We start from the raw sequence: 14481 nt of genomic DNA on the forward strand, positions 1-14481 counted from the left end.
TGCGTCGACAAAGATAAACGCTACCTGCTTCTCTGGATGTTCTTTATAAAATTCAATAGCGTTTAGTAAAAATCTTAGATTTTGCCTCATTTGTCTACCTGGTATAAAACCTGTTTGGTCTTCATGGACAATAGTTCCTATAACCTTCTTAAGTCTATTAGCCAACACACTGGCAAAGATCTTATAATCGGCATTCAACAAAGAGATAGGTCTGTAATTTCTCACTTCTGCTGGATCTGTATCTTCTTTATGTATCAACGAGATCAACGCCTCCTTCCAAGATGCTGGTATTCTGTGATTCTTTTGTATATCCTCAATTACGTTTTTGTACGAAATAAGAAGTTCTTCTCCACACGCTTTGTAGAATTCACTTGGTAGTCCATCTGGACCTGGTGCTTTATTTGGTTTCTGCTGGTTTATCGCCTCCACGATCTCATGCATAGTAATTGGTTTTTCTAATTTTTCTTTTTGTTCTTTGGATAGCTGTTTCATCTTAGTCTTGATCAGATAATCATCTTGCCTCTGGTTATCTATATTTTGACCTTTATATAATTTTTGATAAAAATTTTGAATTATTGTTTTCATCTCGTCGGTTTGCGTTATCTCCTTTCCTTCTTCATCTCTAAGTAGCTTTATGATTTTCTTATTTCTTTCCTTCTTTAATTTATATGCCAGCCATCTACTGGTTTTATTTGCGTTTTCAAAGTGGGTTTGTTTCATCCATTTCAACTGTTTTTCCACTTCTTCCATTAATAATAAATTAATCTGATGTTGAATAGCGGCAATCTTTAATCTTATCTCTTCTGTGTTTCTTTTCTTTTGCTGTTTTTCTTGATCTCCTAATTTGAGGGTCAGTTCTTTATACGATTTCAGTCGCTCCTTTTTTCTTTCCGCAGTATATCTTATTGCAATACCCCGGAAAAAGGCTTTGAAGGCGTCCCATATAATGTCCATGCTAGTGTCCTTGGTTAGATTATTTTGAAAGAATTCTTTAATTTCCTTCTTGGCTATTTCCAAAAATTTGTTCTCTTTCAAGATCTGTAAATTGAGGGTCCAACGAAAGCTTTTTGCTGTTTCTAACAGTTTAATCTGGATCGGGTTGTGATCAGCATAGGTTCTGGGTAAAATTTCTGCCTGTTGAAGACGTAACACTAAGTCCGCCGACAGCCAACACATATCTATCCTCGACCAGGACTTATGCACAGATGAGTAAAACGTGTAGTCGTTGGTTGTTGGATTCTTGGTTCTCCACGCGTCTATTAGGTTTAGTTCATCCGCTAATTTTAAAAAAGCTCTTGGCAAGGTATTCCGCAGCTTTCTTTTCTTTTGTTCTTCAAATTTTTTGTCCTTTTCTGTATCAAAAACCGCATTGTAGTCACCTATAATGCAACAATTCTTCGGATTAAGTTCTATCAATTTTCTGTGTAAAGCCTGGTAAAATTTTTCCAAGTTCTCATTAGGAGCATAAATATTGACTAATATCACTTTGTTACCATTAAGCTCTATCTCTATTATCACCACTCTTCCTTTTTTATCCGTATAAAGGCAGTTGGAGTGAATGGATCTGGATACATAAATAGCTACCCCTCTCTTTTTCTTCTTTAAATCAGATGAATGGTAAAGAACCCCTAGTTTTTCATTTTTCAGATATTTTATGTCCTTTTCTTGAATATGTGTCTCCTGTAAACAGATTATTGAGGAGGAAGACTTTCTCAGCTGCTGAAAAGTTCTTCTCCTTTTTCCTGGGTCATTTAAACCATTAACGTTAACCGATATTATTTGCAGACCAGGCTTAGCACTCATTTTATCCGATCTATACTATCCGGTATTAATTTCTGGGTTTTTTTAGTTTTAATCTTTGCCTTGATTCTTTCTCTCTGCGACCTCTGCGGAGCTCTTTCTTCTGAGTTACTCTGACTGTCTTCTTCTTCTTGTTCGTCCTCCGTTTCCGACTCTCGAGTGCTTCTCTCAATATGTTGTTCCCAGAATTCTTCTACTTTCTCCATCGAGTTTATATTATATCTTCTGGATTGATATGTAAAAAGTAATCCTTCTGGAACTAACCATCTGAATTGTATCGAGTGACTGATCAACCATGATGACAATTTCCGATATTTCACTCTTCGTTGTCGAACTTCCCAGGGCACTTCTTTCAAAACCTTAATTTTAGCGTCTTTCCACTTCAATTCCTGTTCTTTAGCTTTTCTTTGAATTTTCTCACATGTTGTCAAATGAACAAATTTGACTTGAACTTCTCTTGCCAGGTTGTGCTGTCGTGTATAGTTTGATGAGACCCTCTTAGCCCATTCAATTTCTCTACTTCCTCCCTCCAAACATTCTACATCTTCAGAAGACAACATTTCTATTACTTTCTCCATTATATTTTCATTCTTTTCTTCTGGTATATTTTGAAAGCGTAATATATAAGCTGCTTTCTCCATTTCTAGCCTTATTACCCTTTCCTCTAATTGGGCCAAGCTTGCTGCATTGTCACGAGTTCTGTTGGACATCTCTTTTTCCTTTTCCTCTATCTTGTCCACTTTGGCGGTCAAGCTGTGGATCTGTTGAGTGTTCCCCAATAATTGTTTCTGAAATGGCTATTTTGTATATTACTGGATTGCATTATTCTGTATCTTTGAATTACTGAATTTGTCTGCTTATGACCTGTGAGCATGAAGTATAGAATAAAGGAAACGGCAGAGAGAGGGAGAGAGTTAGGAAGGCTAAACCTCAGTATGAGCTTCGACGGGCAAGAGATGCTAAAAACAACAAAAAGGGTTCTTCTCTTATGTTCAAAATAAGAAAAAGAGCAAGGGCATGGTAGGCCAATTGTAGGGACAGGAAAGTGAAATTGTAACAAGTGATGGAGAAAAGGCAGAATTGCTCAATTCTTACTTTTCCTCAGTCCTCTCTTCTGAGGGAAACGGTGCTCAACATGGCATGAACAGAACATATAAGGAGGGTATGGAGTTTCAACCTAGGCTCAGCATAGGGGTAGTACCTGAACACCTTGTTTATTTAAATTAAACAAAGTCCTCAGACCCAGATGAACTGCATCCAAGGGTGCTAAAAGAACTTGATGAAATTTCCAAGCCTCTGGCCATCATTTTTTAGAATTCTTGGAGAACAGGTGAAGTGCCAGAATATTGGAGGTGGGCAAATGTTGTCCCCATCTCCAAGAAGGGGAAAAAGAGGATTCAGGTGACTGCTGTTCCCAATAAGGTAAGTAGAACCTTCAGGAGAGCCGCATAAAAAAGCAGGATTTAAAAGGGGACTGTATATTTTAAAAAAGCTATCCATGAAGGTAGAATGCCAGCAGGGGGGTGGGGGCTTTCCAGTGTTTTGCACTGAGTGTCACATGTATGACTGTCTGCCCACAGGACAGAAGTCTTGGGTGTGTGCTCGATGCAAGGAGCTCCTGGTCCTCAGGGAACAAGTTCGTACCCTTGAGGCCGAGGTGACTGACCTGGAGAAGTAGAGACAATCAGTTAAGCACTCGGGGAAGACTCTTGGGGATGTATTAGATGAGCCTCATGCTGAACGTGGCAGCCCCGTTGCTGCCAGGGAGCATGAGGGTCAAGAGGGAACAGGGCACTGGGCTGAGGATAAGGGGAATGCGCCCTCAGAAGGGACCTCTTCTTCAGTTGGTGAGCGGGTATCCTTTTGCGCCAAGGAACGATCCTTGGGCAGGGAGAGGTGGGGGGGTCTTGGTAGTTGGTGATTTGATCCTTAGGCAAGGGTGGCAAAACCGCATACTGACCGTATGGTGACTTGCCTGCCTGGTGCAAAGGTAGCGGACATTACGCGTGTTGTAGATAGGCTGATAGACAGTGCTGGGGAGGATCCAGTGGTCGTGGTGCATGTTGGCACCAACGATGTGGGGAAATGCAGTCGCGAGGTCCTGGAGGAAAAATTTAGGCTGCTAGGGAGGAGACTTAAGGCCAGGACCTCCAAGGTAGCTTTCTCAGAAGTGCTACCTGTTCCACGTGCAGGGCTGGAGAGACAGACAGAAATTAGAAGTTTCACTGTGTGGATGAGACAATGGTGTAGGGAGGAAGGGTTTAAGTTTGTTAGGCACTGGGATGGTTTCTGGAATGAGCGGGAGCTGTACAAAAGAGACGGTCTCCACTTGTCCCCAGATGGAACCAGGCTGCTGGCGCTTAAAATCAAAAAGGTGGCAGAGCAGTTTTTAAACTAAATCTTGAGAGAAAGCCTCTCTCTCTCTGCCTATCTGCCTGCCTGCCTGCCTCTCTGTCTCTCGCTTGGGGCTCTTTAGCTTGGAGAGACGTCGACTGCGGGGTGACATGATAGAGGTTTACAAGATTATGCATGGGATGGAGAAAGTAGAGAAAGAAGTACTTTTCTCCCTTTCTCACAATACAAGAACTCGTGGGCATTCTATGAAATTGCTGAGCAGTCGGGTTAGAACGGATAAAAGGAAGTACTTCTTCACCCAAAGGGTGATTAACATGTGGAATTCACTGCCACAGGAGGTGGTGGCGGTACAAGCATAGCCAGCTTCAAGAGGGGATTGGATAAAAATATGGAGCAGAGATCCATAAGTGGCTATTAGCCACAGTATATGATTGGAACTGTCTGGGGCAGTGATGCTCTGTATTCTTGGTGCTTGGGGGGGGGGGGGGTGCAAAGTGGAAGGGCTTCTAGACCCACTTGTGAATCTTCTGATGGCACTTGGGGGTTTTTTTTGGCCACTGTGTATCACAGAGTGTTGGACTGGATGGGCCATTGGCTTCTCTTATGTTCTTATGTACTGAACTGTCGGCTTGACATCTATACATGGAAAAGTTTTAGAACAAATTGTCAAAGAGTCTGTCCTTGAGCATGTATGTATGTATGTATGTATGATGTTAGATTTATATCCCGCTCATTCTACAAAAGACTCAGGGCAGCTAACAACATAAAAATAAACAGAGACAATAATAGTAAACAGTATTAAAACAATAAAACAGTCAAATTCAGAAAGGATGCCTGTGATTACTAAGAGCCAGCATGGGTTTCTCAAGAACAAGTAATGTCAGACTGACCTTATCTCTATTTTCAAGAGTTACTACCTTGCTGGATCAGGGGAATGCTGTGAACATAGTTTATTTTTATTTCAGTAAGGCTTTTGATAAGGTTCCACATACTATCCTTGTTGACAAGTTGGTAAAATGGATCCTGTTACTGTTAGGTGGAACTATTAACTGGTTGACAGATCGCACCCAAAGAGTGCTTGTGAATGGTTCCTCATCCTCTTGGAGAGGAGTGACAAGTGGAGTGCCTCAAGGATCTGTCCTGGGACCTGTTTTGTTCAATTTATTTATAAATGATTTGGATGAAGGAACAGAGGGAATGTTTATTAAATTTGCAGATGATACTAAATTGGGAGTGGTAGTAAATGCAGTAGAAGACAGAGACAGGATACGGGATGATCCTGAGAGACTGAAAAACTGGGCTAAAGCAAACAAAGTGAATTTTTATGAGGCTCCCTCTAAGCTCTGGAGTCTTGTGAGCAAAATTCTACTTTGTGAGTTACTGCATAAATTGGTTTGCTCTGAGGCAATCCTTCCTGAGTTAAGATAAAAGTGTGAGCTGGAGACTAAAAAATTGTGAGCTCACGCTAACTCATCTTAGAGGGAACAAATGTAAAGTTCTGCTTTTAGGTAGGAAAAATCCAATGCATAATCGGGGAGACTTGCCTTCGCAGTAGTATGTGCGAAAAGGATCTAGGGGTCTTAGTGGACCATACACTGAACATGAGTCAGCAGTGTGATGTGCTGGCTAAAAAGGCCAATGCTATTTTAGGCTGTATCAACAGAAGTATAGTGTCCAGATCACGTGAAAGTGATAGTTTGACTTTGCTCTGCTCTGCTCTGGTTAGACCTCACCTGGAGTATTGTGTTCAGTTTTGGGCTCCACAATTTAAGAAGGATATAGATAGGCTGGTACGGGTCTAGAGGACCCTCAACGACCCTTCGTTGCCCTCAACAAAGATGGTGAGGGGTCTGAAGACCACATCCTATGAGGAAAAGTTGAGGGAGCTGGGTATGTTTTGCCTGGAGAGGAGGCGGCTGACAGGTGATAGGATCACCACCTTCAAGTACCTGAAGGGCTGTCATGTAGAGGATGGTGCAGAATTGTTTTCTGTGGCCCCAGAAGGTTGGATCAGAACCAATGGGTTGAAATTAAATCAAAAGAGTTTTTGGCTAAAGCTTAGGAAGACCTTCATGACAGAGCAGTTCCTCAGTGGAACAGGCTTCCTCGGGAGGTGGTGGGCTCTCCTCCTTTGGAGGTTTTTAAGCAGAGCTTAGATGGCCATCTGATAGCAATGCTGATTCTGTCTGTGAAGTTAGGCAGATCATGACAAGGAGGGCAGCGGGGAGTGCTTTGTGAATTTGTGCAGGGGGTTGGACTAGATGACCCTGGAGGTTCTTTCCAGCTCTATGATTCTATAACAGTCATGGGGAAATGCTGGGCACAGAATTGGCTTTGTAGGATCAACTTCTACAGAAACAATTTCAAGCTTGGGAAGCTGAGGATGGCTGATAGGGATGTGACAACAACCCACCTAAAGGTATTTTGCTTTACAGGCTGGTGTGACATGCATATAAGGGTTTTGCTCGTGTGGAAGCCTTTAGGAAGAAAGAGAGACAATTGAGTGGGTTCTGGGCTTCACAGAGTGGCTGTTCCCCTTGAGCAAACAGAGACGAATGTTCAGCTGTACCATCCAAATATTTCAACACCACTTCAGTAAGCAAATAGTTTTTACTGTAACCAAATCATCTCATGATCTGCCTAAATTCACAGACTCAGCACTGCTGTAACCAAGCAGACGTTAAGTCTTGTACCAGTTCTTCCATCCGGCAATTCTTCCGATACCTACAGTCCCATGCTGACCCCGCTGATAGCACATGCTACTGTCATTTTTTTTTTATAAAAGTTTTTCAGAACTTCCCACTTTTTGAAAACCATTTAACAACATCCCTTGTTAAAGCAGGTGTTCTGTGAAAACCACTTGTGTTCTACGTATTTGAGGATAGTCGTACCTTGAGACAGCTGGTTTGCATGGAATAAAGCTAAATGAACAACAATGTGAACTAGCGGGACGCCCTTTCCCCACAAGCATGCGTGTATGAACAAGGAGAGCTTCAAACAAAGGGAGATAAGCAACTGAAACTACTCTAATTGTTTGTTTCAGAAAGTAAATGGGGCATCCTTGGAATACGGAGCTGTTCCTGGAGCCTCACCCTGCTGGGCAGTTCGTGGCCTTTGGGTCCCTGCCCCACAACCTTTTCCTGCCCCCAGAGACCTGCATATTTAGAGCAGCAGTCAATGGGTCTGACAAATGATGGATCTAGTTCCTCAAAAGTTATACCGCAATTAATTTCATACTTTTCAATTGTTATGGACTGCAGAATCTTTATGAATGGTTACAAAAAGCATTTAAAATAAAACAATCAAAACTTCTAGGTTTGAATAAGAGAATCGATGAGGTATTAAGAAAGTGTATTACAGCACCATCTGGTGGAATCTGCAAATATTACTAAAGCTCTTTACTAGCGCAAGAGAGACTCTTTGGGACAGGAAAAGGCTTCAGTGTATCTGTCGATGGACAATATGAGGTGCCTGAGGCATTTGTGGGCAATCCTGAATTTTTTAGGGTCTCTTCACATATTAATATTGCCCTGCATTGATACAACCACACTCTAGGAAAACGGAGGCTGAAGAAAACATGTTGCGGCCTCCTGTTCCCGCTCGCCTTGCTTTCCCTTTCTGTATTTCTGCCACTGAATTCGGCTTCTGCAGCACAGATGAAAGAGACTCATCCAACTCTTGTCTGCTGCTTCTGCAGCTGTTGCCAGTGGGCCCAACTGCTTTGCACTGAGACTTCCCAGGGGAAAACACAGCCCTGGAGGGCTAATTTCAATTGGGAAAAACACACTGGTTGGAGGGGGGAGTGGAAGAGCTCCGTGTCTCTGCTCAGTCTTTGTCTGAACTGATGATGCCCCCTCCCCCCCCCCAGTGGGTGCTCTTTAAGGTTTAAAAAAAACCTCGTGAGAAGAACGATGGGGGTGGACTGGAAGGTTGGTGCGGTTGGGCAGTCACATTTTGTGATGGAGATTTTCAATCGCCCAGATTTGGCCTCACCATATGCTTCTTTTGCGGCTGATCTTTCAGATGGTGGGAGCTCTGGAGAGGAAAGGTTGAAGGAGCTGGGGATGTTTAGCCTGGAGAGGAGGCGGCTGAGAGGGGATAGGATCACCACCTTCAAGGACTTGAAGGGCTGCCATAGAGGTTGGTGTGGAGTTGTTTTCTGCTGACCAAAAGGGTGAACCAGAATCAGCGGGTTGAAATTAAATCAAGAGTTTCCGGCTCAACGTTAGAAGAATTGCAGATGAAGAATTGCAGATTTATACCCTGCTTTTCTCTCATGAGTCAACAGATTTATACCCTGCTTTTCTCTCATGAGACAACAGCTGGCTAAAAAGGCAAATGCAATTTTGGGCTGTATCAACAGAAGTCTAGTGTCCAGATCACGTGAAGTGATGGTATCGCTTTACTCTGCTGTGGTAAGACCTCCCCTGGAGTCTTGTGTTCAGTTCTGGGCACCACATTTTAAGAAGGATATAGACAAGCTGGAAGGGGTCCAGAGGAGGGCAACGAAGATGGTGAGGGGTCTGAAGACCAAGTCCTATGAGGAAAGATTGAAGGAGCTAGGGATGTTTAGCCTGGAGAGGAGGCGGCTGAGAGGTGATAGGATCACCATCTTCAAGTACTTGAAGGGCTGTCATATAGAGGAGGGTGTGGAATTATTTTCTGTGGCCCCAGAAGGTAGGACCAGAACTAATGGGTTGAAATTAAATCAAAAGAATTTCTGTCTCAACATCAGGAACTTCCTGATCGCTGGAGTGGTTCCTCAGTGGAACAGGCTTCCTCGAGAGGTGGTGGGTTCTCCTTCCTTGGAGGTTTTTAAACAGAGGCAAGATGTCCATCTGACAGCAATGAAGATCCTGTGAATTTAGGGAGAGGTATTTGTGAGTTTCCTGCATTGTGCAGGGGGTTGGACTAGATGACCCTGGAGGTCCCTTCCAACTCTATGATTCTATGACTCAGAGCAGCTCACAATCTCCTAAGTCTTCTCCCTCCACAACAGACACCCTGTGAGGTGGGAAGGGCTGAGAGGGCTCTCACAGCAGCTGCCCTTTCAAGGACAACCTCTGCCAGAGCTATGGCTAATCCAAGGCCATTCCAGCAGGTGCAAGTGGAGGAGTGGGGAATCAAACCTGGTTCTCCCAGGTAAGAGTTCACACAATTAACCACTACACCAAACTGGCTCTCACACCAAACTGGGGGACATTTCCCTGAGCATGTAAGAAGGGGCCATGAGAACTTCATGACTGTTAGAGTGGTTTCTTAATGGAACAGGCTTCCTCCTTGGGAGATGGTGGGCTCTCCTTCCTTGGAGGTTTCTAAGAGAGACTAGGTGGCCATCTGACAGCAATGCTGATCCTGTGAACTTAGGCAGATCAAGAGGAGGAGGGCAGGAAGGGTTGCATCAGTGCTTAGTTCTCATGGCCCCTTCTTACATGCTCAGGGAAATGCTCCCCACTTTGGGGTCAGGCAGCAATTTTTCTCCAGGTCAGTTTTGCCAGGCGATCTCCTGTGGTGATGAGGGCCCAGGGGTTCCAGAGGTGCCCTTCCCTCCCTCCCGGTTACTGCCAGGGAGCACAAGGGTTGAGAGGCAACAGGGCACCGTGCTGAGGATAAGGGGAATGTGCCCTCAAAAGGGACCTCTTCTTCAGTTTCGCACCAAGGAATCATCCCTGTACAGGGAGGGAGGGGGGCTCATAGTAGTTGGTGATTTGATCCTTAAGGAAGTAGACAGGTGGGTGGCAAACCTGCGTACTGACTGTATGGTGCCTTGCCTGCCTGGTCCGAAGGTAGCAGACATTATGCATATTCTAGATAGGCTGATAGACAGTGCTGGGGAGGAGTTAGTGGTCAAGGTGCATGTTGGCACCAACAATGTGGGGAAATGCAGTGGTGAGATCCTGGAGGAAACATTTAGGCTGCTAGGCAGGAGACCCAAGGCCAGGACCTCCAAGGTAGCCTTCTCAGAAGTGCTACCTGTTCCACGTGCTGGGCCAGAGACACAGGCACAAATTAGGAGTCTCAATGCATGGGTGAAACAATGGTGCGGGGAGGAAGGGTTCAAGTTTGCTAGGTACTGGGATGCTTTTTGGAACAAGCGAGAACTGTACGAAAGAGACAGTCTCCACTTGTCCCCAGAAGGAAGCAGGCTGCTGGCGCTTAAAATCAAAAAGGTGGCAGGGCAGTTTTTAAACTCAATTTTGGGGAAAAGCTGACAGGAGCCTCTGGTTCGGGAGGACTCATCTCAAAGAGATGAAGGGTTAGCTGTTACTTTTCTACCGGGTAATGGATCAGAGTTGTCCACTGAGATAGTGACAAACAGTATGGACTGCCTGGCGAAGTCTCGAGGTAGCAGGAGGAAGGTTGGCCTAACGTGTCTGGAAAATTATAGAAGTTTATATGCAAATGCTAGAAGTGTCTAAGGTAAAATCGAGGAGTTGGAATACTTAGCGTTGCGGGAAAATATAGAAATTGCAGGTATTTCAGAAACTTGGTAGACTGAGGAGAATCAGTGGGACACGGTGATTCCTGAATATATATTTTATTAGAAGGATAGGGAAGGAAGGGTTGGAGGTGGGGTTGCTCTGTATGTCAAAAAGGATATGCAGACCAGTAAGATTAAGAAGGCAAGAGAATTAGATTCGCTTCTAGAAATGCTTTGGATTGAAATAGTGAGCTCAAAAGGAAGCTTAACTCTGGGAGTTTGTTATTGCCCACCTGGTCAAAAGATAAAGGATGATTATAAAATGATGAAAGAACGATACTAGCAATATGTAAAAACTGTGTCATAATAGGTGATTTTAACTACCCACACATTGATTAGGTCAATATGTGTTCAGGTCAGGAGAAAGAGATTGAGTTTCTAGACACTGACTGTGCTATGGAGCAGATGGTCACAGAATCTACAAGGGGAGAGGAGATCCTGGACTTTGTCCTAAATAATGCCCAAGGCCTGGTGGGAGATGTAAAAGTGATTACACAGCTTGGGAGCAGTGACCATAATGTTGTTGATGATACAGGAATTATAGTTTCCCCGGTACCCAATAACCCAAACAGTCACAGACAAACAATGCAGATAAACTTTATTTCACTTGACTCCAGACAGACAGAAGACGTAAAGACATTCAGAAGGCATAACGTAAGTCATCAGCAGTTGAATTATGCATAGTAATAATTTACACACACTCCCACAGCTACGCATACCCTCCTTATGATCTAATACCTGTTAAAGAGAGACTTATTTCATACCCCGGAATCTAAAGTCGAGTAGTAAGCTATTGTTTGAGGCCCCAAACAGAAGATGTTTTAAATCAGCGAAGGCTGTTCCCTCTCTTAGGCTGTTCAGCAGAAGAAACTGTCTCTGCAGAGCAGTCCAAGATTCTAAGTCCCAATTAGTGTGGCATAATCTCACACAGAGGCAGTCTAGCTACACTCTGGTCCAGATCAGCAGCGTGAGCCAAAAAATCCACAGCTTAAGGAGGCTTTTATGACCTCATACACACAGCTACTTGTGTCATTCAGCAGTAAATAATTTTGCAGCCAAATAAACGATAAACAATAATGGCTGTGAACGCCTCAGGCAACCATTTCCCAACTCCTAGTTGCTGGGTTTATGCCAATGGCTTCCCCCTTCATCTCGTTTCTTGTCATAGTAGTTGACCTAATACCTAATAACCTACTTGTAAGCCTTTAGAGAGGGTAGTGCTATGGTTCGGAAAGACTGAGACCTCCGGTGGCCAAATGCTATAACTGCATCTACAATAATTATAATGGCCAAATCAAAAAGAAATATGGAAACTTAAGGTGTTAGTAGATGTTTGAGAAACTTGGTGCCCATTTCATAAGAGACCCAACCTAAAATTCTGCGACAGTTGATTTCACCATTTGTATAAGTAGGGAATTGCCCCAAAAGACCAACACAACCAGAGAGATGGCTTCTGCACTATGACTGCACTTTAGTCAATATTCGCCATCAGACTGTCTTTCATTGCAAACCTTGTAAGAATTTAAATTTATGTCTAAGTAGAATTGTATTGGAATTGAGACCATTCGGCTGCTAAATTAATTATTATTTATATTGGTAGTTAATTAATTGGGTAAAAAAATGGGTGTAAATTGATTGATTTTTAAAAATTAATCGGCTATTTGGTTTAAGTGGTTGCATTATTGGCTAATTAATCGGGTTGTATTAACTAGGGGAGGGATGGGATTTTTGGAATTAAATGGCTATTTTGGTTTTGGCTAATTAATTGGGTAGTATAATCTAAGGGAGGGGTGGGACTTTTAGAATTAATTAACTGTTAGGATAGATTAGTTTGGTAGTGGGATCAATTTGGGTTACTTGTAGGTTTAGACTTGGGAGGGCAACTATCCAGTTTGGCAATAATAGACAGCGAAGCACTACAGAGCAATAGAGGGCTGTAAGCTGTACATTGTACAAATCGGTCTGAAGCTGTTGTGGAGACTGCCAATAGGGGACGACCGACCAGAGGATCCCAGTAGTCCGGGGGAGGGGAAGGTATGACGGTGAGAACAGGCATAGATTTAGGGGAAGGCGGCTGAGACATGAAGAAGTTCAGTCTCCTTCCAGCCTGTATCCCATCCCAACGGCAGCAGGTAGTGGGGCCAGGTTGAATTACTCACCTTCGGGACTTCCTGCTTGAGCAGGACATGGACCTGGCCTGCATACTGAGACTTGGGTGCGAGACAGGAAGACAGTAGCTCTCTCCCAAGAAGGTCCCCCAGAGTACTCAGTCTTTCACCACTCATGGACTAGCGGGTGGGAGGGAGGGGTGGCCCTATTCATACAGGAGGCTTACTCCTTCCGGGCCCTCCCATCTCCAGAGATTGACGGCACTGAACGTGCTGGTCTGGCGTGGGGTGTTGGGAAAGGTTTGGCTATCTGGCTGGTGTACCGTCCGCCTAACGCACCAGCCAGCGCCTTATCGTTCCTGATGGAAGCTGTAACAGGCTGAGCATTGGAACACCCAAGGCTTTTGATCCTGTGATTTCAGTGTCCATCCCAATAACACAAGCTCCATTCAGGTGGCGGATCTAGTGTCATCCATGGTGACACTGAGAGTCTCCAAACATGTAACAACTCCCACTCATCAGGCTGGGCACATGCTAGATCTGATCTTTGCAGTGAGAGTTTTAGTGGACTGGATCACTGTGGAAGCAGTGCCATGATTGGACCACTATGTCTTGAAGGCCCGTATGGATGTTCCATCTCAAACCTGTTTAGGCGGTGAGCATATTTTAGCTTGCCTGCAGCGTCAAATGGACCCAGTGTGGTTCCAGATGGCTCTACAGGATCCCTGGCCTCCTGGCGACTCACTAGATGATTTAGTGGAGTTCTGGCATGACCGGCTCTCTATGGCCATTGAGAAGATAACCCCCCGGCATCGTCTGTGCCCTCGTTCTAAGCTGGCACCATGGTATAACCCGGAATTGCGGCTGATGAAAAGAAGGCTCAGACGGCTAGAGAGGCAGCAGCAGCAGCGTACTTGGGACAAAGAGACTAGGACATCCCATAGAGAATTTATGAAATCCTATGAGACGGCAATCAAAGCTGCAAAGAAAACTGACTTTGCAGCTAAGATTGCGTCTGCAAATTCGCGCCTGGCACAATTGTTTAGTTTGATTTGGTCTCTTTCAACCCTGCCACAAGGCAGACCAAATGTTAGGGAACTGGACATTGGCTGTGAAGCTTTTGCAACTTTCTTCGCGGAGAAGAAGAAGAAGAATTACAGATTTATACCTCGCCCTTCTCTCTGAATCAGAGACTCAGAGCAGCTTACAACCTCCTTTACCTTCCTCCCCAACAACAGACACCCTGTGAGGTGGGTGTGGCTGAGAGAACTCTCACAGCAGATGCCCTTTCGAGGACAACTCCTGCCAGAGCTATGGCTGACCCAAGGCCATTCCAGCAGGTGCAAGTGGAGGAGTGGGCAATCAAACACGGTTCTCCCAGATAAGAGTCCGCGCACTTAACCACTACACTAAACTGGCTCTCGTTGCTCCGTCACAACCTCCCTGACACATTTGAAAGAGTATGTGAACTCGAGACTCTGTGCCTATCTTCCAGTTCAGTTTTGGATCGTTTTACAACACTCAGCCTAGAGGAAGTTGACAGAATCCTCTCCACTGTACACTCAACAACGTGTGATATGGACTCTTGCCCATCCTGGCTGATTAAAGCTTGCCGGATGGAGTTATGACAGCCTTTATGGAGTTATGCCGGATGGAGTTATGACAGCCGCCCTGAGACACTTCGGTGCGAAGGGCGGGGTATAAATCCCAATATAAATATTTATGGAATATCATAAA

This window comes from Heteronotia binoei, chromosome 3 (assembly GCF_032191835.1).
Source record: "Heteronotia binoei isolate CCM8104 ecotype False Entrance Well chromosome 3, APGP_CSIRO_Hbin_v1, whole genome shotgun sequence".
NCBI classification, from domain to species: Eukaryota; Metazoa; Chordata; class Lepidosauria; order Squamata; family Gekkonidae; genus Heteronotia; species Heteronotia binoei.